The sequence below is a fragment of the Kogia breviceps genome, chromosome 5, assembly GCF_026419965.1.
Source record: "Kogia breviceps isolate mKogBre1 chromosome 5, mKogBre1 haplotype 1, whole genome shotgun sequence".
NCBI lineage: Eukaryota > Metazoa > Chordata > Mammalia > Artiodactyla > Physeteridae > Kogia > Kogia breviceps.
The window spans coordinates 55,731,818-55,755,012 of record NC_081314.1 but is presented as its reverse complement, the minus strand read 5'-3'; the positions used below and the strand labels follow the sequence as shown (position 1 = coordinate 55,755,012).

At 40.6% G+C, this 23,195-nt stretch overlaps 1 protein-coding gene across 4 annotated transcripts in view; it reads right to left on the bottom strand.

The window, feature by feature from the left end:
- FNDC3B (fibronectin type III domain containing 3B) overlaps nt 1-21,228 on the bottom strand; it is a 357,724-nt gene extending 336,496 nt beyond the window's left edge. Inside the window, exons 1-2 of one of the 4 annotated variants that reach the window (XM_067034018.1) lie at nt 20,065-20,152; nt 18,918-19,179 (exon numbers count right to left, since the gene is read on the bottom strand). The gene's annotated coding sequence lies outside the window, so the exon portion shown is untranslated. Of the gene's footprint in view, nt 1-18,917; nt 19,180-20,064; nt 20,153-20,970 lie in introns of those variants that run through there. The other 3 variants (XM_059065627.2, XM_067034020.1, XM_067034019.1) reach the window with 3 other exon arrangements.
- Nucleotides 21,229-23,195: the final 1,967 nt, after the last annotated feature.

Below are 23,195 nucleotides of genomic sequence, written 5' to 3'. Positions count from 1 at the left end.
AATGGGGAAAATACACAAAAATCAAGGCTTTCTTCCAAAGTATTTAACAAGAAAAGAAACTAACAAGGAAGAGAGCAAAAGATACAAGCAAACAAGGAATGGCAATGGGTCATTCAAAAGAGGAATCTGAAGGAGCTAGGAGAGCAAACGTGATGGCGCAGCAGCAGCTCCTACAGCAAAACTGCACTTCTTTTAGAGTAGCCACAGACAGCGTGTTTTAAAGAGGGAAACTCTTTTCTGACTCTGCCTAAATTCACTTAATACTCCATTCATTCTCCTTCCAATGTGACCTCTATTAGTTACTCCCTTAAGACTGTATTTTCTCGGGCTTCCCTGGTGGCGCAGTGGTTGAGAATCCGCCTGCCAATGCAGGGCACACGGGTTCGTGCCCCGGTCCAGGAAGATCCCACATGCCGCGGAGCGGCTGGGCCCGTGAGCCATGGCCACTGAGCCTGTGCTTCCGGAGCCTGCGCTCCGCAACGGGAGAGGCCACAACAGTGTGAGGCCCGCATACCGGAAAAAAAAAAAAAAAAAAAAAAAGATTGTATTTTCTCTCAGTGATATACAGGCTTCAGGAAAGTCAAAATGAGAGGAAGATGAATGAATGAATGAACAGTTAGGCAAAGTCAGAAAAGTACTTAGAACGTGCTATATAGAAAATCTGCTCTGCTCAAATTGAAAATTATCAATCATAATGCTTAAAGAATCATCAAATGGTGATAAAGAGAAAAATCCCACTTTCAGGAAGGAGAAAAGTAGGAGATGACTGTGGTACTAAGAGACAGGTAACAGGCACGGACAAGGGAGTGGGAGAATGAGGCAACTTGCCAACCCCAGAAAAGAAAAAGAACAAATTTACAAACAGCCTGCAAGGGAGAATGTGGAAGAGAGAGAACAGAGGCTGGCTCTTCTTGGTAATGCCAACAGGTCACCAGCTTCAGGATACCTCCTTTTTTTGCATGCATAAGAAACTGTTAAAAGGAAGTGAAACTGCACAGACTAAATCTCAACTACCAGCCTGATGACCTCACGCACCCAGTTTTCTCAGTATCCCTAACAGGCAGCCATTCTGATAAGTAAAATAAATTATGATTTTCTACCACCCATACCTTCAACTCATTACTAAAAAGTAATGTGTAGACTGGCATTTGGGAAGGAAAAATAAAAACTGATAAAAACTTTATGAGTTTAGAAGCATCCAGCATTTATAGAAGATGGACTCTACAGAAGAAGAAGTATCAAAGAAAAAAAGAAGGGAAAGAGGAAGAAAAGCAGCCTTGACTCTCAGTGACTTCCCAGAGTGGGTTCCAAGACCTCACAAGGTCCAGGGACACTGCCCTCATTTCCGATGATTCCAACCTTTTTTTGCTTAGGCTGGTTTGAGTGTTTCTGTTACTTTCCAGACAAATAGTTCTTCACTATCTTTGAACACCCCAAATTTTTCAGTCTTCACTTATTTTCGGGTATCAGTTGTTTTAAATTGAAAATTCCATATTTCTTCCAAGAATTAGAACAGAGCTTTAAAACTGGTGTCAAACAAGTTTTCTCGTGCTTCAAACACACATTACCTCAGTATCAAAACGTTATGCTTTGCTCAGTCATTAAGTCATGTACTCAATAAACATTTACTGAGCACTTACTGTTTGCCACCGTATAAAGAGAAAAGGAGAGACATGGTCCCTGCCCTCATGGAATTTCTATAATAGTGGAGAAGATGAAGAGGAATTAGAAGTCGCCCTGTTCCATTCCTTGCTACACCGTTACAGTTAGACACAAACAAAAACTAGTTCTGATTGAACTGAAGGCTCCCTAAGCTTCAGGTACTGGTTCATACAACTCACTGGTTCCTATAACCTTCTACTTCTAAAGGAGAAATGAAAAGTGTGGAGTGGGCCATTAGGGTTTTCTCTCACCAACGTAGGAAGTCAGCCTCATCACCTGGGGGGGGGGGGGCCTCAGGGGAAAGCCTGGGTGTGGATCCAACTCATAAGTATGCCTGATCCTCTGCCTGTCCTTCACCACCACCAATTCTCATCTGAAGGCACCTACAACTGTGAACAGAGCAATACCACCCCTTACCCCCAGGCAAGGGGACCAACCAACATCTAAAAGAAGAATCTATCATTTCAAACGAAAACCTACCATCTTCCATTACTTATACTTAATCAGAGGTTCATGACAAGATTGAGTCATGAAAATCGTGAGAGAACATTAGAGAATTTAGTGAAACTGGTTCACTATGAGGATTCATCATGAAAGTCTTCTCTTCATGATGGAAGAACATTCTGCAAAAAGAACAAGAATTTAATAAACACCAGTCAGTTGAGGCCTAAGCCCTCTCACAGATAACAGGAACTGACTACCTGGCTAAATCTTCACATTCTTGCAAATCCAAGTATGTATTCCTTAAAGCTGAAGGCGGGAAGATCTAGGTCAAAAGATGCCTAATTGGTTTGAAACATTTCAAAATGAAGGCTCTGACTAACCAAATCATTCAAAAGAACAACGCTAGGAATAAACGATACATGCCCTCTATTTCTCTAAAGGTTTTAATTCACTGGACTATAGATAAACATCCTTATACGCAATCATCCGGTCAGCATCCTGGAAAAAATATCGTTATGCTAAATAAAGGTTAAGCAAGTTTATACAGGCTATCAGGTGTAGTGTTTTCAATGATTACTTTTCCATGGCAAAACATGAATCGTGTTACTGACTTAGAAAAATAAACAATAACACCTAAATTGTATCTTTGCCCTGATTTCTTGTCAAACTTAAATACACCAGATATATTTCAAATAGGTTAGCCAGTCTATAACAGATTCCAGCCAGCCAGTTAACAATCCATACAAACATTTCAAGCCTAAATTCCCAATCAAGCAAACAATTTTTTAGCTCAAAACATCTGACTCCCAATATCACATGAAATTTTCCAAAGCCTTTTAACTGTTTTTATATGTAAGTTTCCAATTCCCCACACCATGGGGTGCAATTACTGTCAGAAGTCTTAAGGAGGACTAATCTCAGACATGTCAAAAAAAATCCACTGGGACCCTTTACAGTAAAGGCTGCTAGAAAATACCATTTCTTTTATAAATGAAATATAAATTTGGATTTTTAAAAAGTCCCCCCAAGTATGTACCACGTCATGTGCTATCGCCAAAATGTATTTTACAAAACACACATATAATTATAATACTACAGTTACTACAAAAATCAAGAATCCCATGCTTTGCTTCTTCTTGTACTTATGGTGATGAATAAATGAGGAAAATAAACATTATGAAAAATGTTCACAATGATGACAACCAGAAGCAAAATGTCAGAAACAAAATGGTCACTAGTAGAAGCAAACTGCTAAAGGCTTTAAGAATTAAGACAAAAAGAAAGGACAATACTCCTAAAAACTCCCTTGATTCAGTGGTCTTTCCTATGAAGATGTTAGAAACTTCTTTCCAGTACAGCATTTCAGGAAACAAAGAAAAAAATCTAAGTGTATAGTCAATGCAAAACGAACACAATGACCTAAAGTAACACAAGAGGTCCTATTCGATATGAATTACAGATCCATTAAAATAGAAAGGTTTCTTTTTCCTCCTCTGCACACAAAGACTGAAACATTTGCTTCTTCTAGCATTGGCTACTCTTATAATTTTAAGTAAGTCCCTTCAACTTAAGATCTTTCTCTGATTATGTATTTCATGGGAAAACCTGATATTGTCCTAGAAAAATGAATTTTATACCAACTGAGAATCTGTAACAGAACATCCCAATAAATCAAACATCAAAATAGCAATAAAAATCTTTTGACTCATTAAAAAAAGGTAAAGAGCGCTTCCCTGGTGGCGCAGTGGTTGAGAGTCTGCCTGCCGATGCAGGGGACACGGGTTCGTGCCCCGGTCCGGGAAGATCCCACGTGCCGCGGAGCAGCTAGGCCCGTGAGCCATGGCCACTGAGCCTGCGCGTCCGGAGCCTGTGCTCCGCAACAGGAGAGGGCACAGCAGTGAGAGACCCGTGTACCGCAAAAAAAAAAAAAAGTAAAGATGTAAGAGGAGTATCAACCTGCTTTAAAAAAAACCATTTTTTAAAAGATTTCATTCTTGAATAAATGGACACAAAGTAGTGGAAACCAAGTGAGCCGAGATTAACCAATGTAACTCTGAAAGGCAAGGACAGGTTCACATACTTTCTCTGTAACATTAATTAATACCAATTTTTTCTTCTTGCTATTGAAACTACAAAGTAATTGACTTCCCTAATGAATACACAAATTTATCCAAAATGAATGCTGCTTTTGAAAAGCAAATTAATCTTCTAAAAAAAAAAAACAAAAACAAAGACCCTGTGACAAAGCCTTCCTTCAAGCAAGTTTCCAGCAGCCAGTGAGATATGTGAGGAATTAGGCAGTTTGCAAACATGTGGTAAAAAGTCTAGAATTGAGCCAGTTCTGACAATATTCAGAAAGGTTTCCTACACCCATAACTTGCATATAAGTCCATTCATGATTTCAATGTGGATAAGGGCCAAACATCCCTATCATCAAGATTAATAACATCAAGTTTTTTTTTAATGACACTGTTCTTATGCCAGCCCCCAAATCAACCTCTATGCAGCATTGCATGACTTTTTTTCCTCCTAGCAAGTTAGAAAATTAAATTTTCTTCATTTCCAGCCAGGGGCCACTCAAACAAATCTAATGGGTATAGACAGCATTTCCTGCCTACTGCAAGAAAATAATAGGATTGTCATTATTAACACGGCCTGGGGCATGCACTGAGGTGCGGCACTGAAGAAACTGACCTTTAATTTTCATTGGTTAGCCTGCAATGACTGCCTCATTTTTGTTTTTGTTTTGTTTTGTTTTTTAAAACAGTGAATGTTGTTTTTTTTCTCCAACGTTAAGGTTTAACACTGGCTCATTCACTCTCATGGAGCAAGACTGGCTCCAATCCCTACTATCCTTTCCATTCAACTGTCTTTATGTCTAGAACAACCCTGCCAGTAAACAACCAGCTAAAATCCAGTTTTGTTTTTCTTTTACTTTTTTGGAGCTAGCCTTCCAATTTATAAGAAGTGGTAAGACTTACGCACTGCCAAAGCAGAGAAAACTACTCTAGTCATGGCATCTCTGCCAAATAGTCTATGTTATTCTAAAGAAATGAGCATCCTTAACAGTGAGCAGCAAAGGTAGCTAAGATTTCCAGAAAGACAGCAAAGCCTTAGCCTGCAGTGCGCTGTTCCCCAGCAGTGGTGTCTTTATGCCATTACTACAGAGATGAAGAACATCATCCGAGGTGATGACCCAGAGATGAAAGGCAGGTCTTGGAGCCCCCATGGTTTCGCCCACTAAAGTCAAGGCCTGATCTTCCCTCTTAAAAAGTTAGAACAACATCCACAAAAAAGGGAGAGGGAAATGGGAGCAAGTGACTCTCCTTTATTACAACTTTCCTTTGATCCTAGACTTGGGAGAGGAAGCAGAGCTGTCATATACCTACTTTAAAAGAGACCACCTTTCTTTGAGGCGGCAGGAAGAAGAAAAATACTGGTAGAAGCAGCACTTGTTTAATTAAGTATTACTTGGCATTCAGATATGCTTCCCCACCCTCACCCTGCTCAAAGTGCCTCTTACATATATTATCATTTTATGCCCACATTACCTTACTAAGGTAAACAGCTCAAGTGTGACTTTGGAGATGAGCTACAAAGATGTCACTTGAACAAGAACACTCAAGGAGTCAGTGGCAAGGCTTGTATTCATATACACTTTTAAAATTACAGGGGAATGCTTTTAAATAACTATCACCCCATTAAGAAGTATGTCCAGCTATTAAATGTCTGTCATCAGTGAATATAATAAAATAATAAAACAGCAGCTCTCATTTGCTGAGCACTTGACAAAGCACCACACCGAGCTAAATACTCCTAACAATTCCTTTTAACAGACAAAGCCACCCAGATTCAGTAATTAACCAAAGTTAGAGTTTCAAATCTGCAGAGTTACAAATCTGGGTTCTCAAACTCAGGGCTCAGTTTCCAGAGCACAGGGGCTCAATCATCCCACTATAAATGATGACTAAAGATTTACCTTCTTACCAAAAATATAAGTTCCAAGTAAAGTGAGTAGTTTCCCATGCCACCCAAATATGAAAACCGTATGTGATAATCTGCTATCATTTACAGACAAGGATTAAAGAATTCCCAAGAAGAATGGTTTCTCTAAAAAGATGTTTCCTTTTAATCTAACAAAGTTTGCAATTAAACTTTCTAGAAAATTATTTATGCTTTTTCATGAAAAATGGTATGAAAGAGTTACCTCTTGGCCAAAATGCACACTTATAAAAGATATACAAATACAGCAATCTGTGTTAAAAAAAAAAAAAAAAAAAAAACTTTAAAAAAGAGGTTCCTCATTAATCTGCCAAGCAGAACATCTGACAGCAGACTAGAACTGCCCCTCTACTGAACTCACAGGTAACTTAGCAGAAACTAGAACTTGGAAAACTTATCATCCCATGTAAAACATAATAGGAACAAACTCACTCACCTCTGTTGGTACTACATCCTTCCCAAACCCTGGCCTACTATCCTCTACTTTCTCCTACAATCCCTGTTTCTCACAAAAGCAAGAAAGGAAAACCTGCAAAAATGGAATGTTAATGGCAAACACTTGGAGCCTAAAATCACTCCAAACAAAATGAAGCTAATGTAATCTAGTGAAAAATTTATTTGTATTCTCAATTTTCTCTTACTAGCCAACTGCTATGCCTTAATAGGTCTGAACTCCTGAGAAAACTGAACTAAGAGAATTGGAAATTAAAACATAAATAGGAAGTGACATTGTTTCCATGCTTAAATTTAATAAAACGAGCAAATGGCAAAATCTAAAAGGCTATGTTTTAAAATTATCAGTGTCACCAGTATCATTAAGATACAGTTAAAGCTACAGCACAGTAACCACATAGCAAGATTAGAATGTCAAAATCAAATAAACCTGGAAATAACTCTTTCATCAATAAAGAAATTTTATGGTAAATTAAAGATATCTGTTGTTAATTAAAGCCTGAAATAAAATACAAGCCTTAAAAGTTATTATCCATTTCTTCTTCCTCCTCCCATAACTCTCTTTAAAAAAAAAAAAGACAGCAGTCAGATTGAGTCTGAAATGCCTGTGGGAAAGGTAAAGATATCTGTAGTTGATGGGCTTCCCTGGTGGCGCAGTGGTTAAGAATCGGCCTGCCAATGCAGGGGACACGGGTTTAGCCCTGGTCCGGGAAGATCCCACATGCTGCTGAGCAACTAAGCCCGTGCACCACAACTACTGAGCCTGCGCTCTAGAGCCCACAAGCCACAACTACTGAGCCCTTGTGCCAGAACAACTGAAGCCTGGGCACCTAGAGCCCATGTTCCGCAACAGGAGAAGCCACTGCAATGAGAAGCCCACGAATAGCAACAAAGACCCAACACAGCCATAAATAAATAAAGTTCCCTTAAAAAAAAAAAGATATCTATAGTTGAATATACAGGTCTAGAACTCAGGGATATTATAGCTAGGGGGTTGGAAATTATCAGTCTTTACCTGTGGCACAACAACAAGGCTACCCATTTCCAGTATTTTCATGCACTAAGTATAAATAATGAGTAATATTCATTAAATAGTTAAATACATAATTTTAAAAGGGCAGTATTTTAAAAATTGAACTTACTTCCTTTCTAGGAGGCTCAAAACTACTGATTTCATAATTTTCTTGAACATGAGTGTACACATGGGCAATTTTAGTATCTCTTATCCAAAGTTAAGTAAATATCTACCTTCAGGTGATAATGGTAAAAATGGATGAAGGGTTAGATAGAAGAGAATCCAAGCAATTTAAACCAAACTTAAGCAAATTAAAATGCTCAAATCCTAAAATTAAAACATATTCCTTTTTTTACAGTGCTTACAAAAAAGAAAAAACTCGTTTCTTTACATCTTAAGGTATAAAATAGATGTCTAAAAATTAAGTGCTCTTAAAAGTTAGTTCGAAAAAAAAAAAAAGTTAGTTCGATCATATACACACTCCTTTACATAAAATAACCAACAAGGACCTACTGTATATAGCACAGGGAACTATACTCAATATTTTGTAGTAACTTATAAGGGAAAAGAATCTGAAAAAGAAGATATATATACATATGTATAACTGAATCACTGTGCTGTATACCTGAAACTAACACAACATTGAAAATCAACTATACTTCAATAAAAAAATTTTAACACTTTTTTTAAAGTTAGTTAGATCCTATGGTACTCTGTGTCATGAAGATCACCGCCAGCAAGCTCTGAAAGCCGGGTTATAAGGCAAAGACAAAGGCTTCCCAGCCCCCAGCTGTAACAAGGGGAGGGCCATGGGCAGCCCAGTGTTGGGGAGCCCTTCTCTGGGGTGGCAACCAGTCGTGAACATTTTACCATTTATAGCCTCCCTCCTGGGCAGAAGTTTTGAGAAACAAGAGAAGGTTGTTCTAACAGTCCTCACCATTCTGTGGAAACACAATCCCCAGGGAAGCACACAGCTCCTCTGGACCATGAGCAGCATTTTTGTGAAGCAGTAAGAAACAGTGTTTAGGTAACACCGCCTTGGGCGCTGCACCTTCATTGGTGTCTTCATTCACACCGCCCCACACAAACACAGGGAGAGAAAGCAAGTCAGGTCCCACTTCAAAGCCTTGTCCTTAACTCACCTTCAGTGAACTCACTCTCTAAAGATGGAGTAGGGAACTCAATAATTTCTAACAAAGGAAGCATTTAGGGCTGCCAGCTCCCCAGGTTTAGCCCGGGCCGTCTGGGAAAGCACAGGGCTCCTATGAATCCTGAGGTCACCTTTTATTCACCACGGGAGCTGCTCTTTGCACATGCAGAGATGAGACACGTTCTAGTCAGTTCTGGGCTCATCCTGTCCCCGTGGCTGCCTTCGGTGCAACCCAAACACCACAAACTATTAGCCTTAAAAGGACAGAAAGGATTAGTATCAGGCATGGGAGGCCTTGTTTTTCCAGGTGCAAATTATAAGCACAGGATCTTACCCTATATAAATGAACTTAAATGAAAGGCACTGAGGAGAGGGAATGCGAGATGAACAAAACTGTTATTGCCACTGAGTGAAAAGAACTCTCTTTCATAGAATTTTTCAAATGTCTCAGTCAGGTAAAACTTCATTACCATTTCTTAGCCAATTGCTCTAGATTTTTCCCATTCACTATACTGAGTTTCTTATATATTACTGTCTATGAAGTATACTTTTATTCTCTGGTTTCTCTCATTCCAAGGTTAAGTTGCTTTTACAGAAAACAATCTAGGAAAATCTCCCTCTTGGGAGATGTCCAGATTATTATTATTGTTTTGAAAGTAAATTTTAGGTTTCTGGACCATAGACAGGTTGAACACATGGAAAGCATTCAACGAATACTTAGCCTTAGCATTCAGCTACTTGGGAACACAAACAGACACTGTTCCAAGTCTGGATATACAATTAAGACGTTTAATGTGAACTATTAAAGCAGCAGTGTGATACGGCTGGAAAAAAGTTTTGGAGTCAATCTAGGTGATTGTTTTAACCTTTTTGAGCATGTCTTCTAGTCTTAGTTCACTCAACAACCATTCACAGGGCAGCAGGTATGTTCTGGCTTCTGCGGTAGATGGTGGAAACACACAGAAGACCAGAAATAGTATCTATCGTTCACAGTTTAATGGATATGGAAGAATGAATGAAATATATATATATATATATATATATATATATATATATATATATATATATATATATATATATGCAAGTGCCTAGCACATGGTAGGTGCTCAGCAATTGCTGGTCACTGTTATATTTTACAACCAACATGTAGTTAGAATGTTTGGAAGTTTAGTGCACAAATGACAAGTGTCCTTGTTTCTATATTGAACTGCTAAGAGCTGGTTATCACTTTATCCTAAAGAATACGACGTTAAATTCTTCTGAGGAGCCCTTCGATTCTGCCCTAGGTCCTAACTAGAGTCCTCTGGTGTCCTAAGTACTCCTCTCACCTCAGTTCTTTCCAGCCATCAGGTCAAAAACCTTAAAAGGACGGATTACCAAGAGGGCTGAGTCCCCAAGACTGGGTTTTCCAAACTTGTCTGATCATCACTCACCTGAAGCACCTAATGAAGATTTCTGATCCCACCCCAGACATAATAAATAAGAGCACATGCACCCTCCACCCCATACACATAGCCCTATAATGCTCCCAGAGATTCTTCTCTTCTCAGGCGTGCTTTACGTCCACCTTCAAGTGGCTGAGGTCATTCTCCTCAGGTTTCCATGGCATGCCCTCTGACCCTTTCTCCAGGGTTCAGTTTAGCACTGAACACTTTGGCCACCAGTGCAGCATAATCAACTCTCTCTGCTGGACCCCCAGCATCTCAGCAAGACATATGTTGTTGTTATTGTTGTTGCTATTTTTCTGTCCCTTAATGCCTCCCTTCTAGAATTTCCCTATAAAAGATCATTTTAAACTACCACAGATCTCTGAAAAGTCACCTTTTTCAAAAATAATTTTCTTAATTTATAATTCCCAAACTGACTCCAAAAGACAAGCAAAACATACACAATCGAAGTCCACATTTTTAGGGAATAGAAAATATAAGCTATTTATTCTATTTGTATTTTCAAAATCAATTAGTGATCTGATACAGACCTGAAAAAAGTCCACGTATTCTCTGGAGAACTTTGTTTCTTTAAAATAGCAGTAAATGAAAGGCTAGGTTTGCACTGAAGGTGACTCATGCCTTTGTTTTGTTTAATATTTATTAGATCCCTACCATGAGAAAAAAAAATTTTCAGGAAAACTGTGGAAACACAAAAATGCCTATAACATGGCCCATGATTCAAAGAGATCAACTTCAGCAGAAGAAATAATGACTTGAGCACCTGAGAAGAGGTACAAAGTTTAAATGGCACATTCAACCTAGGAATTCATCTATCTCTCCATCCATCCATCAAATGAGCATTTACTATGCACTCACCATCAAGGACAATAAGTTAAATCAGTAATTATCCTACACTCAAGTAAGAGTGACAAGGAGACAATCAGACAACACTGAAAAGGACAAGTGTTCTGAAAAGTATAGAAACAGTGCCAGAAGAAATTAAAGAAAATGATAAATTACCTGAAATCATGGCTCTGGAACAAAATGAGGATATGCAAAACAGAACGAGACACTCTTTTCTTTTGAGTAGGTCAAAAATCAGTGAAGACCGCTCTGTGAACATGGTGGTGTAATTCCTCATATCTCTACCAGATATAAAGAGACTGTGACTCTCTGTACCTTTTGAAATCAGTTCGTAATGATCCTATCTCTAGAGTAATTTCTAGGCCACAAAAATTACCTGCTATGGTATGAAAGCCATTTACACATACAGCAAAGAAAATATACCCTTATAGGGCTTCCCTGGTGGCGCAGTGGTTGAGAGTCCGCCTGCCGATGCAGGGGAAACGGGTTCGTGCCCCGGTCCGGGAAGATCCCACATGCGGCAGAACGGCTGGGCCCATGAACCATGGCCGCTGGACCTGCGCGTCCGGAACCTGTGCTCCGCAACGGGAGAGACCACAGCGGAGAGAGGCCCGCGTACCGCAAAAAAAAAAAAAGAAAATACACCCTTATAGATGACAAAGCATGCATACACACTAGCATCATATTCTTGCGACTTTATACTGTTTTCTGGGAGTTCAGGAATTAATGAACTATTATGGATGGCAAATATTTCACAGTATACGGTATAATTTTTCCTTGAACTTGTTATCTGTATGTAACCTTAAATCTTTCTATCTGAATTTTTACCTGATATTTTCAGTATTCCTAACATGCACTTTACATCTGACGTTTAAGCTTTATATCCAATCACTTAACAAAAATCCTGCCCCATCTTTTCATAAGTGATCTGCACAAACTCAGCATCAATACTTCAGAAGCAAAAAAAGAAACACCGATATTCAGAGAAAAGTCACCACTATGAAATTATTAGGTACTAGAGACAAGTTCAGATGAATAAAACAATCCTACATGCTGGCTTGCTTTCGCTCTATCCCCTCCCAGTAAGTTTTGGTCTAACAAATTGAAGAATGTTAGCACCTAATGCTTTTCCAACACTAGTATTGAGATGACTTAGACCCTTTCTCTAAGTGGAAATCAAACTTTTCCCTAAAGCACTGAAGATGTCAAAATTGAGGGAAAGAAAAAGGTTTAAAGGTTAGAAAATATGACAGGTCTAATTGTACATCCTACTCTCTGGTTTTTGGATGACTCAGTGAAATTCAGGATAGATTACCTGTGTGTGCCTATGTGGTCTGTGGATACTAATAAACTACCTGGCTCATCTAAATGTTAAAATATCTTTTTTTTCCCTCCAGAGATCTCCTACTTAAATAGTCTCCTCTTAAATTCAAGTCAGTTAATAAAATAAGGAAACTCTAACCTCCAAAACTGGCCTAGGAGCATCTCCCTTTACTCTGTAACAGGAGGTGGGGAGGGCAGGGAAACATCTACACACCAGCATGGGGCAGACGGAGGGGAAGCAAACAGAGGCAAGCCGAAATCCTGTGGAATAAATCTCCTTCAATATTTTCAGTTTTTTATTGTGATAAAATACCATACATTTGCCATTTTAACCATTTTTAGCTGTACAGTTCAGTGGCATTAAGTACATTCACAATTATTATATGACCATCACCACTATTCATTTCCAGAACTTTTTCATTATCCCAAGCAGAAACACGGTACCCACTAAACTATAACACCTATTCCTCTTTCCCCAGCTCCTGGTAATCTCTATTCTGCTTTCTTCTCTATGAATCTGCCTATTCCAGGTACCTCACATAAGTAGAAACAGGCAATATTTGTCCTTTTGTGTCTGGCTTATTTCGCTCCGCATGTTTTCAAGGTTCATCCATCTTGTAGCAGGTATTGGAATTTCATTCCTTTTTATGGTTGAATAATAATCCATTGTATGTATATATGCATTTTGTTTATCCATTCATCTGTGAATGGACACCTGGGTTGTTTCTACCTTTTAGATATTCTAAATTATGCTGCTATAAACACTGGTGTACAAGTATCTGTTTGAGTCCCTGCTTTCAATTATTTTGGGTACATACTTAGCAATGGAATTGCTAGGTGATTGTATATTTAACTTTTTGAGAAACCGCAAAACTGTTTTCCACAGCAGCTGTACCTTTTTACATTCCCAACAATACACTAGTGTTCCAATTCAATATACTCTTGAGTATTCTCTGATTCACTAATTCAGAATGTTTACCTTTATTACCCTAAATTAAATTTTTTTTCCTGATAAGAAAAACCACAACAGAAAAATCAAGAACAGTAATATCTGAAGACATTTAGTATTTTCCTCTTAAATGACTTAATAGAAAATATGTGTTTAAAAATAACACTTTAAAATATAAGAGAAAAAGGAGAAGACCCTAAAAATATATTAAGCATCCTACACTTAAAACTTGTACCATAAAAACCTGTCAGTCTGAACCCTAAAAAGTCATATACTTGAAAACCTCATGTCTAAGTGGATGTAAATACTTGAGATATTTTAAAAGAAATTTACCTTTCTTATGGGTCAGTTCACACAGTACCTGGAACTAAGCTGTCCAAGAAGGTCTTGCTTTAGTAAATGCAGAAGAGGAGGATGTGTAATGAGCTTACCTAAATACCACTGGTAGTAGTTTCCACAACTTTGCCCAAACTCATATGGAGGAGGAGATGGGCAGCTAAAAGCAATAATGATGTTCTTAAACCTTTAACACCTGCTCTCACCAATCTGCCATCAAGTGCTTACAGGAGACAGCAAGCAGCAAAACAAATGGCAACAGAAAACCTTCAAAACAAATCAACAGGCATATCTGGGAGTCTATTGGTGGGGATGGGGTGAGATGGGGAGGTGGATATTTGTTTATTGTTGTGATTTATTTCGCATACAAAATTATAGTTCTAACTTTTGCCGGTAAACTGTTCCTAGTTCATGTGATAGCACTGAATAAACTGACATTTATTTTATGGCGGTCCTGCACCTCTACGAAAAAGCGCACTAGGAGAACTAGCTTCAACCCATACTGTAGTTTTACATTGCCTTTAAGTAAATTGATTTTTCCAAGGTGCTTAAAGTGGTTTGTCCTCCTAATTAGGTAAATATTCCCTCTATGATCTATTTAAACTTCTGTTAAGGTAAAACCTTTTCATATAGAGTAGGAAGCCAAACTTTATCCTAGACTTGCCTGGATAATTGCAAATTCCTAATTAGTTACATCCAGAACAATGGAGTTATTTTTAACAGAGACCCTCTTCCACCAGCTGTGAAGAATCTGACTGAGCTCCTTAAGAATAAATTAAATCATGTTATTTCCTGGGATTTTAGAATCTACCATTATTTCTCAAACATACTACATTTGCTCATGTATGAAGACAATTATCTGGATAATTATTTCAACGGAAAGCTTTTCATAATTGAACACTAAGAGTTTGTATTATATCAACTTAGTTTAAGCAAATTTTTCTAACTGGTTGCCATTATAAAAACCTTCATCTTCCAAAGTCAAAACAAGGATGTACTGGAAGCCTAAAATTCTAACATAAATTTAGTTTTAAACATAGCCTATAGGTGCTCCAATTTTAACATTTCTCAAATTTCAGAAAGGAGCGAAGGACTGAAGTTATCACCATCCTGCTCTAGGAGTTTGGCGGTAGACACAGCTCTCTATACTACATTCCAAAAATATGAGCAAAACACCCCTATAAGTAAACAGAAAAATGTCTTGCATTTGCCAAAAAGTCAGAACAGCATAAGAATATTCCATTAAGAAACTAGTTTAGAACTCAGTCAGTGCCTCCTGAGTCAATAAACAAGTGAATGAAATAAAATTACATTTTAAAATCAAACATAATCATTTAACACAAGGGACATTTTAAACAGATACTTAGCAAAATCTCAAATAATGCTAGCTTTTGCTGAACACCATCTCACTAAAATCTCCTCCCTCCAATTATTTAAAAACTGACAAGCAGTTGTAATATTATAGAAACAAAAGATATTAGGAGCCAGTGACTGAACCGACTGGGAGTATTGCCAAAGACATCTCATCCGCCAATGAAATTACAATCCAGGTGTTTCAGAATGCTAAACTTGCATATCTCAACTAGGGACAAAAAGAGATTCAAGGATTGATCCATTTTTAAACTGAGAAACCTCCCCACCTGTAAAAGCTGATCATTATAGTCTATCTTACCTGATTTATACCTGGTGGTTTAAAAACCTCCCAACCCCCGATTCCAACCCTACATACCTCTGGTCTCCAAGGACTGATCCTTGACACTAAACCTGCCCCATAAACAATTCCCCTCTGGGTAAGCTTGTGACTAGAGATCAGCCTCTCATTGGCTGTATCTTGCAAAGAGTTCAAGTTCCAACATCAAGTCATCCTCCCAAGTGAGCCTACATTTGGCTTCTACAGAAACCTGCCTGCCTAGCCACAGTGATTGAAGCATTCTCTGCCGTTTAAAAAACACATTAGTACTGTACCATACTGTGTATTTTAAGGTCAAAAAGAAAAAGTGTGGGCTTATGAATATTTTCCTATATTCAAAGGCATTCAGTGTCAACTAAAGAATAAAGCTTTTCCTCAACCACCTAAGTGCATTCCCAACAGCTGTAAGGATGAGAATTAAGGTTTACTTGAAAATAATGTCTTAACACAAAAAACTCTCATTGAATGGATTAACCTTGTTAAAGTGAAGAAATGGCAATTGTGATTTCTAAAGTGAAAACAGAGGTAGGGTGCAAAGATTCCCCTACACAGAAAATGATTCTTTTCCCCCATTCGCAGCTATAATTATTGAAAGCTCAAATAACAGGCTTACTAATATACAGGAACTAAAGCCTATGCCTCTATCATTGTTTTGGAAGTTCCTCTAACAAGAGATTGCACTTTGTCCCCTCCACCTCGAGAATGACCCTGAATCAAGCAGGCTGCCTTGTCCACTTCAGCAATGCTAACCAGCTACGGACCACATGTAAGGAAATACAACCTTTGAGAGGTCACAAATCAACTATTACATTAGGAGTAGGGAGAAAATGAAACTGCAATCTAAAGATTGAAACTTTATTTACTCGTCACAAAGGAAAAAATAAACCACTTTTCAAAGTGTCCAAACACAATTTGGAGGTCTCTGAAAACATACAAAGTAATACTGTAAGAACAGCTCAGTTTTTAAACTTTGGAATATAGTGAACTATGGAGTTTGTATAAGGCTTTGCTAAACACTTTTCAATACACTGACTCATTAACCCCTTGTGACAACCACCTGAAAAACGGTACAGGTGAGATGTTTTCTCCTTATACTAAAATGAGGAAACCCAGACTGAGAGGTTCAGTAGTCTAACAGGGACACACAGCCAAGAAGTAAACTAAGTCCTTGACAGATTAGATACTCTGATTTCAAACCTATACTCAGATGTGGCCTGCACCAGGGGGTATAGGATTTCTAATCTTTGCCAATCATTTCGATATCGTTATCTTTTAAATTACATCTCATTTGTACTAAGCAGCTTGATGTCCTAAAAATGGAACCATACATCCTGAGTTAAATCATGTTTCCAATATTTGTCACACGCACAAGAACACTATAATCCAATAACATGGTTCTTATGTTGGTTCCTTGAAAATAACTATGATCCCAATAGTCAGGAATGGGTATGAAAGGGTTTTTCAGCTATCTGGCAGTCTAATTAACTGATGCCTCACCTTTAGTTGAATTTACAATTTTCAGAGCTGGAGGCCATGCAATTCACATAACACTAAAATAATACAGAACAATTTAAAGCTGATTTACTTGTGTAGGTCTTTCAGGATCATATAACGCTCTAGGGTCAGAATTATGAGCTGCAATTATCCCTGAGCAGTGCAGTAACTATGAAAGATACAGCAGATTCAGATATATTTATAATGAACCTGGAAGTTACTGCTCTGAAAATTCTAATAAAGAGATTATTTTATCATCTGTCTTTTCCTGAAAGCAGTATGCAAAAAAAAAAGGAAAGAAAAAGGTATTGGGTTACTGGATATTTATGGATGAAATCCACATAAATGAATGCTTACTTTAACATGAGTTGGGATTTTCACTATTTCATATAAAATCAAAAAGTTGTTGAAATTCCTTCTACCAAATAAATTCTAAAATGTAACAGATTTAAATTCAATCCACTAATCAGAAAACTATTTAACCATATGCCACCTAAAGAATCTTTCTTGCTGTTTGTTTCAATCTTTAACATATTCTTCCCAATTCGCAGACAGATCTAGTGCTTTATATTTGAATTTCATTCTCTGGTAGTAAAGCAATGATTTTAATTCTTCAGATTAATTGTGCAGCTAGTTAAGGAAAAGTGAGTGATAGTTTGGCTATATTATTTACCTGAATGAAGACATTTGAAAAGAATCACCGAATGAACAGGTAACCATGGATATCGGGGGTAATTTTTTTCAACTCCCCATCAGTGATTTTTCATGCTGCCCCCTACTTATACTTTTATTACATTGAAATAACCAATAAGCTCTACCTTCTCAGCAATTCCTATAGGCAGTTATTTCAATCAAACAGAAAATGTCACAAAGGTTTTTTCTATCAGTTTTTACCATGACATCCAAGTATTTTTAAAAAACCATTTTTTGCTTGTTTTTGAGCTATAGGTAATCCAGTATTTAAATTCCACTTAAGAGTTGAATATAATCTTCCTCTGGTGGTATGGAAGAAAGAAAACTGAATTACAAGATTTTAAAAGCAATAGGACCCAGTTAAACGTGGATAGATTTGAGAGTCAGAACGTTCTACGTTGCAATCCCCAATATGGTACCTAACCACTAGCCACAAGTAGCAGGTTAAAATAATTAAAAGTAAATACAATTTAAAATGCAGTTCCTCCATCGAACTAGCCACATTTTAAAAGGTACAATAGCTACACGTGCCTGGTGGCTGCCATACTGGATAGCACAGATATAAAACCATTTGCATCACGGAAGAAAATTCTATGTAGTCTTACACAAGTTACTAAATTTCTGTGAACCTCAATGCCTTGTCTATGAAATGTCCTTAACATCACCTAAATTGAAAGATTAGAATTGTAATGAGATAATATTTAAAAAACACAATACACAGTACTAAGTACACATTAGATAGCCAAAAAAGAGTAGCTATTAATAAAATCCTGTATTGGATTTTAATCTCTGATCACCAACACCAAACAAGTCACTTCCCCTGCCTGGGCCTCATTTTCCTAAAACTGAAAAGCTGGGAAGTTCTTCAAGTTTTCAGTTCTAAGGACGCTATCCAATTTTACCACATAAAATGAAGTGTTAAGCAAAAGGGGCACGAACTCCTACTGAGTAAACTACTACTTAGGCTCCTACAGCCAGCTTCCTAGCGGATCCCAAGCATTCCTCCAGAAACCCCGAAGACTGGCTCTCCAATACAGCCAGCCCATGGTCTCATGTGAACTATTTATAAAGTCTGTCTTAAAAGGTTACTGGAATATCTTTCTGATATTGTACATACTGTAATTAGAAGCTACAACCTCCTATTCCATGATGGTATCTTGCAGTTTTAAGATCTCTCTTAAAATGAACGCTATCTTCACGTAGAATTTTTTTCTCTTAGAGCATTTAAACCAAAACACTTTAAAAGCACATACGAATCTAAGTACCATTTTTTAGAGACTTTTTCTTTCTACCAGCTATGCCTCATTCTTAGCCAGCTTGTGGGTGACCCTCTAGCGTCTAAACAAAGTGAGAATTACACCCTTATGGCGGGGGTCCCCTTGCAGGACCAGAAGCACGCCCAAAGACTTTACCCTCGTTAACAGCTGCTCCCCGGGAAGCCAAGAAATTTACTGAACGCTGGTTCCACAGAGGCCGCTTCCAATCAGGGGGAACCACGGGCCCCCATGCAAGGCACAAAACCAGGGCCACGGGCTGCTCTTGGCTGTGGCTGCGGGTCTCTTCCCTCGGGCGTTGTCCAGGGCCCCAGAGTCACAGCGTTAACTTGAGAGTGAAGAGCAATTCAGGCGATAGAAATGAGAACAGAGCGGTGCATTTTTGCTCGAGGCCAGAAGCCTCCAAAAAAAAAAAAAAAAAAGTGTTATTCCAGAGCAGATTCCTTTTCTTCCGGGTCTGTCTGCTCCCTCTCACTCTCTGCCTACAACCACCGTGCCTCCCCTTTTCCAATGCCCCACCTCTCTCCACATTAAAAAAAAAAAAAAAAAAAAAAAAGGTGGCGTATTCCCTCTTCCTTAGCTTTAGCTTTCCCCACCAGGGCCTGGAAACTGGAGGAAGTTCAAATCAAATTAACTGCACATTAAAAAATAAACAGACAAGCAATCAGGGGGTGCCCACCGAACAAACGACCTCGCTTGTCCCAAAATATGATTAACCCTGGATGTAAGATGGGGAGGAAGACTAGAAACCAACAGGCATGGAGAGATAAACGTGTGGATCTGGGGCCCCAGCGTTGGCCCGTCTTCGGCCAAATTCCAAATTTTGTTTCAAGAACATGCTGGACTGATGAGAAAATAAAAAATAAGAAGTTTTAACTTTTAAGTAAGTCCGCAAACGGCACTGTCTGGATAAAATGCCATTGCTTCCCTTCGTCAGGGATAGAAGGGTGGGAATTGAGGTTCGAAAAGCTCCAACTCCAACCGCGCACTCCTGGAAGCCTCCCGGACAACGGCGCCGCCGGGCGGCCCAACCCAGTCTCCAGAGACACCGGGCCCGGGTGCTCGGGCTCCCACGGGGCGCCGGGACCGGGACTTTGGGAAAGTTCGCGGGCACAGCCCGAGGCCCCACTTTCCGCCCAGAGTGACAGGCCCTTCCCACGCCGGCCGGCCCCCGCCCCGCCGCGGGCACCAGACGGTCCGCGCGGCCCCTCCCGGCCGTCTCTGGGCGCGGATTCCGCCCGCTGGCCCCACCCGGCCCGGGCGCCCCTCGGGGTGACCGACTGACCGGAGCTACGCTGGCCCACACACCCGGTCGCCCGCTCCTTCCCGCCGCGCCCCACTCCCCCGCCCGAGCTTCCAGCCGCCTGCTCGCCGAGTCCGGCCGCAGCCGCCGGTTACCGCCCCCAGCCCGGGGGGAGCCCGGGGGACAGGACGGGGAGGGAGGACGTGGCGCGCACGGAGGTGGCCAGCGGTGAGGCGGGGAGTGTCACTGAGAGGCCTGGCCTGGGCTGGAGGCCGGCGCGGGCTCGGGACACTCCCCGCGAGCATCCCCGGGTCGGAGGTCCCGGCCCGCCCCCGCCTGGCGCGGAGAGGCGGCCCCAACTTCCAGCCCCACTTCGCACACCCGCCCTCCTCCCTCCACCATATGGAAATCTACAGCCTCAGAAAGTGACACGTCGAAGATTCCTCGGCCCCTCCGCCCGCCCTCCCCCTCCCGGGCAGCGTTCCTGCCGCGGAGATTCCGGGAGGAGGAGCGGATTCCTCGGACAAAATCTGCTGGGAAGGCCTGGGAGGGCGAGGGGGGAGGGCGAGGGGGGCAGGGAGAACCCGGGAACCACTGCCCAGATTTTTTTTTCCATCAAGAAGAATCTACCCGTTTCTTTCCCTCCTCCAAGCCCTGGCCAGCTGGGGGGACAAGCGGGGGCCCGGAGCACAGTAAGACGCGGCCCCAAAGCGTTGGCCGATCGCCGCTCCCGGGCCCCGTGTTCCCGGGGTGCCCAGACGAGCGCGGGGCGCCCCAACACTCTGGCGCCAAGTTTTCCTCGGGAAGCCCGGCGCGCCGGAGCGCTCCGGGACAGGCACGCACTTTGGCGGACTCGGCGTCCGGTAGGGGCTTTCCAGCGCGCCCTGACCCGGCGGCTGAGATTCGGGGTCCGGGTCCCCTCCATTCTCCCGCTCCTGCATGCCTTACCTTCCCTCGGGCTGAAACGCGGGGCTCCGGGCGCGCCACACACCGGGTCTCCCACGCCTTCCCAGCCGCCAGCCTCGAGAATCCCTGCCGCCCCTTCGCAGCTGCCGCCGCAGCCGCCGCTCTCCTTGTCCTCCGGCCGCAGCCGCCGCTCTCCTCGTCCTCCGGCCGCCGCCGCCGCTCAAATAACTACCAGGAGGGTTAGATGGGGGATTCCGCCATGTCAATGATGTCGGGACCACATGGGGATTTGGGGCCCGCCCACTGCCGTAATCTGCCGAGTATAACCGCCTTCACAAGCTCAGATTCGCAGGCGCTGTGGGATCCTCCTTTCCCCGCCAAGACCTGTATAACTATCCGGAAACTCTTTTTGGTTCAGCCGGACTAAAGAAGTCTTAGGCTTAGGGGAACTAGGAACTCCTGAAAGGCTAGGGCTGCATATTCTGCAAACAATCGCCAACACCAATTTAAATGCAGGGTTTGCTGAGTAATAATCAGAGCTGACTATGACATTATTTTTCATTTACACATATATTAACTTTTTTAAAAATCCCCACAACAACCTTGTAAGCTATTTTGTCACCTCCTTTCTCTATTTCCCACAGCAGTTTGTTCATATGGTTAACATAGCGTGAACAGATTTTATTACACCGAAGTTAAAATGTCTATTTCCCCCTACAGTACCCAATATGAGCTCACAAGAGCAGAGAGTGTTCCTTACTCATATCTGTATTTCCGTATCAAACATAGCATAATGCATAGGCCACAGTAGGACTCATTAGATAATTGCTGAGTTATATTAATCAAGTCAAATGTAATATATCCTGTTACACAGACTCAAAATGGTTAGCCAACTGCATCCCATCCCACCCCTCAAATTATCCAGGGAGACAAGAAAGTAGAAATTATCCCAGAGAGGCCACTTCTTTTTTTAGCTTCCCAGGTATTCTAAATAATTACATTAGCCTCAATTATTCGGCTACAAAGCAGTACTAGGTAGCAACCAGAGGCAATGTATTACTTTCATTGACCTAAAAAATACATAACAACCATTTGTCAAATAAAGTTATTGTACATAGTACAGTATTAAAGCCCGAAGAACATAAAAGAATAGTGAGAAATAGCTCCTTTTCTTGTAGAATTTGCAATTCTTTTTTGGAGATGAGGGGAATAACAGTGAATCCAGGAAAATGGGGCCCTCCCTCCTAACTGGCTTCTTTCCCCAAATGTTCCCAAAGAGTCTCTTGAAGCCATCTTTCTAGAACATGGTTGCAATCCTAGGCCATAGTTCTGTATTGGAAGGGAAAAAAGATAAAGCAGAGGTTCCCAGCCCCTGCCTCAGCTTCTCTAACTTGCCCCTGAGCCATGGCCTCCAACCCAGCTGAACGCTCATGACTTCCAAGCACCTCTCTCCCTCTACACATCCTTTCACTCTGTCTGGAGCATACTTCTTCCTCTACTCTATCTAAGGATCATTTCCTCATCTTTGATCACCCCCTCCCTTCCCGTAGCCTCACAGCTCTTTTCCCCACAATCTCATAATTCATTTCAGTGTTTCTCACATTGCTCTGAAGTTACTGTATATCTCTTCCACTTGGCTGGTCTTGTTCATTTTTGTATCCCCAGCATTAACCTAGCATTGTGCTTTGACTATAATACCCCCCTTATAAATGTTTGTTGAATAAATTAATTTTAACGTATGTTTTAAGAATCTGAATGACTAGATAAATGGGCAAACTTCAGAGGGTGGAAGTTTGAATTCAAGTGTAATAAGACAAGCTTGGCAAAGGAGGTAAAAGTAGGCAAGAGAAATTCTGAAGACAGAATTATTTCTTCCAGTTTCTTCCACTAGGCTGAATTTCTTCCAATTAAGAAGAATCGGGACTTCCCTGGTGGTCCAGTGGTTAAGACTTCGCCTTCCAATGCAGGGCGTGCAGGTTGGATGCCTGGTCAGGGAGCTAAGATCCCACATGCCTCGAGGCCAAAAAAACAAAACATAAAACAGAAGCAATATTGTAACAAATTCAATAAAGACTAAAAAAAAATGGTCCACATTAAAAAAAAATTTTTTAAGAGAATCAATGATACAAAATGCCTTAAAATTTTAAATGTATTTTCATGTATATAATCTCAGCGTTTCATTTGTCTTCTTATCCTACACCTAACATCAGTTTTGGCACAGAATAGAAACCCAATAAGTGTTTGCAAAATGAGAGGAAGTATGGTGT